The sequence below is a fragment of the Apis dorsata genome, unplaced genomic scaffold (genome assembly GCF_000469605.1).
Source record: "Apis dorsata unplaced genomic scaffold, Apis dorsata 1.3 scaffold_342, whole genome shotgun sequence".
Taxonomy (NCBI): Eukaryota; Metazoa; Arthropoda; class Insecta; order Hymenoptera; family Apidae; genus Apis; species Apis dorsata.
The window spans coordinates 15,286-20,751 of record NW_006263609.1 but is presented as its reverse complement, the minus strand read 5'-3'; the positions used below and the strand labels follow the sequence as shown (position 1 = coordinate 20,751).

Below are 5,466 nucleotides of genomic sequence, written 5' to 3'. Positions count from 1 at the left end.
GAGAGAGAGAGAGAGAGAGAGAGAGAGAGAGAGAGAGAGAGAAAGTGGTTGGCAAATCTGAAACTCAAGTTTCTGACCTTCTTTACATAATGTATTCCCGAATAAACGTTTCATACATAAGAAAATCATTATGTCTAAACATGTTTCACAAAACCATATACAAAGAAATGTATTGTGTGTATTTTTTTAATTGCGATTTAATGAACATTCCAATTACACAATTTGAAATTGAACGATACGTTAACAGAAAAACTACAATTATTAGAAAATAGAATCAAATAATCGTAATAAGTTATCCCTAACTAATTCTATAACTATTATCATCCATTTTCTTTTTAAAAGTTAAATATTAAATATTTCCTCAACATATTTTAAAATTCTCCTATTTTTTTTTTCAATCCCTTCGATTGTATTCTACTTAATTATAAAAACAAATATTAAATCTTTTTAAACAATCATCTTACAAACACAAAGATCAGTTACTGATTTTTAATTTCACCAAACAAAATTGCACAGGATTCCATACGATCCAATGCACAATCAACGACTGGCTCTACTTACGAAAAGACTAATTAATCTAAAGACTAATAAATAATTACATAACTTAAATAAATTTCAACCACGTATTTCACTTTTCTCCCATCTTTTCCCAATCTTCCCTCCCTTCCTCTCTCTCAAAAGGAAAAGGAATACGGATTAAAAAGGAATAAATACACAGAGGCAAAATATTGGACTTACCCGCCGCCAACTAGTAACCAGAGACTGGTCGGTGAAATGTCGGATGCGACCTCCGTTTTAATCAGTACGAATCCGAGTTATTAAAATTCCTGCAGAATTTTCGCGGTTGAATAGAACGGGCGCAGTCGAGGAGCGGCGCGAAGGCCAGGAAGCAGCAATGTCTGAAAGAAAAAGAAATTCATTCATTCCAGTGGACGAAATATATATATATATATACATACATATATAAAGTGAAAGATTGGCCGCGTCGAACAAGAATATCGGGAAACTAAAAAAAAAAAAAAAAAAAAAGTTAATTTATTCAATAGTGAAGGAGCATGAAGACACGAGAAGAAGAGTACTGCACCCTAAGAGACGAGGCCGTGAAACGAGGAAGAACAGAGAGTGGAACACCGACTCGAGGAAGGCCGACTGAGCAAGGACTTTCGTTAGGGTCTCGAGCAGGGGGGGCGGAGAGGGTGGTGGTGGTGGTTTCAACGGAGAGGAGAGAGAGGATACCGATGATGAAGGGGGTGAAGGGACTTTGGAGTCAAACGAAAGCCTCAGGCAGTTTTTCCACCGGTTCTCCAACTCTTGAGTTTCTCGCAAGTTTTTTCTTTCTGATTTTTCTAATTAATTATCGGTATTGATTGGTTCTCGATTTGACTGCGGAACGCCTTTGGCTACAGAGAGAGGAGATGGAAATGACCGCATAGAATAACCGTAAAAGAGAGGAGAAGCCAAGCGAATTAACTGTCCATAATTTGCCCGGGAGTCGTGATTAAAGAGTGGCTCTACACCGAAAAGCCAACCGAACGATTTTTTTCGATATCTATTCTTTATCTCCTCTTCTTGTGAGAAGAGGACTACCTCACCTTTCTCTGTGAAAGCCAAAGCGACTCGCACGATTATTCCATTTCCCTATTGTGATCAATACAATTCTACGAAATGTAGAAAGTAATTTATAAACTAGTTACGTACGTTATTCAGGTATATGCTCTGCTTACAGATACAAGTTCGAAATGTTTACACGAAGTAATCAATTACGTTAGAATTTGTAAGAAGCGATTTTATGTTGTACATACTGAAATTCCCGTTGTTTCCTTTTTAAATTAACTCAAGAAGTTAAAAGTTCCTTGACATTTTGCGAAAAAGAAGATAGATTACCTTCGAACGACTAACAATTAGAAGAAAACATATCATTCCTTACAAATATTCTATTAGTATTATCCATAATTTCAGTTTTCGAAATTCATATCTATGGAAAAAATGGCGCCAAAGAAATTCGTATCTATGGAAAAAATGGCGCCAAAGAGTCCAGAATGACAACGTTCCACGCAAGAACGGTTAAAACGCAACAATCTATTCCGAAAGTAGAACAATTATCCTCCAAGCTTCCCGTTTCATCACTCCCGTACCCGGGACAATGGGAAATAAAGCAAAATCCAGTGCAACCGGGGCTGTCCGCAGAACCGACGATTAACCATTCACGACTTTTTCCTCAAATCCATCTAGCCGCGAGTGCCTGTGCAAGTTTCTCGGAAGGTGGTCAGTACGTTGTAAGACGGAGGATTGATTGCCTCCGAGGTTTCACGATGAAGCGGCGAGGAAGAAAGAGAGAGAGAGAGGATCGAAGAAGGACGAGCCGAAGCGGGAGAGACGGGAGAGAGAAGGAAGCGGGCGAGAGAAGGAGACGGAGGTAAAACGACGAAAGGGGGTGAGTCAAGGGTGAACCGTAAGGGCTGAGAATGCGGCCAAAGTACGTGAGCGGGGTGGGATGACTTGTGGTTGTGTGTCGCAAGATAGGGTTGCTATATACCACGTGCTCTGTCCCGCGTCCGTCGGTCCGTTTCTCGTCCGTTCCTAACCACTTCTCTCCTCATCCTCTTCCTTGAAGGTCCTTTCCAAGACTGCCCTAGAGGAGAGGATGGACGAGGCGGTGGTCGAGGGTGGGTTGCGGGGGGAGTGGAGGACCACCGCCGGGATGTTCTTGCACTTCGAACCGTTTAGTTGTGTGTGCACTACTCGGTGAAATTGTGTGTGAACCCGCACGTGGCTTCACCTACGGTGTCGCGGACAAGCGGACCCTGTGTGCGCCAAGAACCAAATGCTGGCCAAGGAATTACGTACTATCGCACGTACCTCGCCTTATTTATTTCGAATAAGAGCGTCGATCTCGATCTATCCAGGTGGCACCACCGTTGTTTCGAACGCGACTTCACGTTACAGATCTGTGTATATGTATGTGTGTGTGCGCACGCGCGCGTGTGTGGAATCGCGAAATTTTGTTTCGATCTAATAAAGCTTCGCGTGCCGACTTATGTAAATGGAACGGTTTGAAGCGTGCGCCGCTCCATGATCGAATGATTTAAGAGGATTCATGTGAAACCATTCTATATATCGGACGTGCATGTAGTAAAAATTTCGAAACTTTTCGTTTCCGTTATGAGATAAAGAGATTCTCTCGAAGTGTTTCGTATGTATAATTGATAAACGAAAATTAAGATATTTATCGTGATCTTATTATCGAATTCGAGGAAAAGTACATATATTGCAAAGTAAGTCCAGTTATAATTCTGATTTATACGAAATAAGTAGAGATAGAGAACTGTTTCATAATAAGATTCTCGCATGGGCTCGTGAACGAATGGAAGTTCACTTTACAGGATGACACCCGTTAAATGCCGTAGCTCGCTATAGGGACCCATCGGACAAGGCATGTAAGGAACTTGGATATACACGTACAAGGGGTTTGAGAACGTGTGTGCGAGCACACCCGCACGCATACCACGTTGCGCGAAATCTCACGACAAATACACACATGTGAGAAGCACAATAATTACTATAGGTAGTAAGGAGGAGGGGTACCCCGCGGGGTGGGTTGGCCAGCAATCGATATATACACACACGCATAGGGGACACGCGTACACACACATAGAGGTGGCGGTGTGAACACACGCGGGAGGCGAGCGCGCACACCGTTACACGGTTTACATAAGTGAAGTTCCTTGGCCACCACCCTCAGTCACCACCTCTTATATACCCCCCTCCCCCTTCCAGTCAAAGCCACCCTCTCTCTATCCTCCCACGCTACCCTGGCCCTCTTCCTCCTGCTTTCTGCCCAAGCGTTTCTAATTTGCATTCCCCTCCGTTTGCACTCCTCGCTCTTCTCTCGCTCCCTCCTCCACTTTCTCTCCTTCCGTCCTTCTCTCTCTCCTTATCTCTCTCCCCTCTTCCTCCCTCTAGCGCCACTCTCTCTCTTTCTTTCTCTCCCTCTCTCTCTTGCTCGATCCCCCGTTTCAACCACCTCCGCCTTCTTCTCATCCTACACCTTCAAGCCATCCACCCAACAACCCCGTTGTCCGTCTTGCGAGGTTTCACGCACACGCGTGTCTTTCGTCCGTGTAGCACGCATACGATGGGGAAGAGGGAGGGTGAGGGGGCGAGACAAAGAGACCACCCTTAACTTGGGGCCAGGGAGTAAGACGGCCACGGAGTGTGGGGGGAGTAAGGAGGATGGGGGATCGGTCCAGGGCTGCTGCAGTTAGGTTAGGGCTTGCCTGTACCTTCTTAATACCTTTCGTCGGGCTGGCTTGTATACCTATACGCTTTGGATCTTGATCGTTAAAGGTGGCGGGGCGGCGATCTGTCTCTTATATAACTTCCACGGACACCCTTGATCTGTTCTAATCATATTTTCCGTTGGAAAGATGCTTTTACCCACGGGACACGGGGGTTTTGATTAGTCTGCGGGAAACGAAGATTGTATCGATAATTCTATACCGATGCGTGATGCGTTTCAAATTTGATTCGATCGCGAAACGTTAACGCTTTGTAATTTTCATTCCAGTTGAAATGACCAAGTTTCGTTCGAAACTCGTTTCGAATTTACAACGTTTGTTTCTCCCTTCCTTCTTCTTCTTCTTCTTTTTTTTTATGCCAAGCCGTTCGTATTACGAATGTATTAGCCGGCAAGTTTAGTGGCAAAAGTTTGCTCTCACCGAGAAGACTCTGTCCTACTATATATAACGGATTCGATCCTTTCCTCCGACTCGAGATTTATGCTCGATGATAAATTAGACATGCCGGTAATTCGAATTATCGCGAAACAACTTGTTAGAATTTTTTCAAATCGAACTGTTGCTCCCGACGTATTTTGTTGACATTGCGATTTATACGCGAGAAATGCTTGGACGAACGTAAGGATAGAAATAAAATGACCGAAAAAAATTTTTCTCGAGAAGAAGTCTATAATCCCATTAACAAGACCAATAATTGACGCGTGTCCAAGTGGAAAAAGGAAAAAAAGAGAAAGGAGGATCCGGGCAGGAAGAGGATCTCTATCTAATTAAAGCAACCGATACGAAGCAACATCGACCGAAACTATGAAGCCTTGAACAATGGTAGCAATGGAGATAAAGAAGGGTCGTGGTGGGCATAATTCCAAAGTGTGTTAAGAGATCCGACTGACTGACGTATCTGTCAGGGATGGATGGCAGTAAGGGTTACGAGCATCACTCATCAGTAGCGGCCATATTGCCTGTACCCCCAACCCTTCGCGAGGAGCGCGAGCCCTGATAATTCCCCGACCCCCTTCTATCTCCCTTTCTTTTCTCTCCTTCCCGCCTTCGCTCGCCTGCTCACCCTTGGTGCCTTAGTCTTACCGGTTTCTTCTCCTTTTCTCCCTTCTTCTTCCAGCAACGCTTCTTCTTCTTATTTAAACCCCCAGCGCGCGGTGCCCGGGCTGCT

The 5,466-nt window shown here is 44.1% G+C and overlaps 1 long non-coding RNA gene across 3 annotated transcripts in view; it reads right to left on the bottom strand.

Annotated features, from left to right (window-relative positions):
• Positions 1-5,466, bottom strand: part of LOC102674791 — a 91,962-nt gene that overhangs the window by 81,397 nt on the left and 5,099 nt on the right. For 2 of the 3 annotated variants that reach the window (XR_422126.2, XR_004150840.1), the window contains exon 2: positions 739-899. This is a non-coding gene — a long non-coding RNA (uncharacterized LOC102674791). Of the gene's footprint in view, positions 1-738; positions 900-1,084; positions 1,813-5,466 lie in introns of those variants that run through there. The other variant, XR_004150841.1, reaches the window with a different exon arrangement.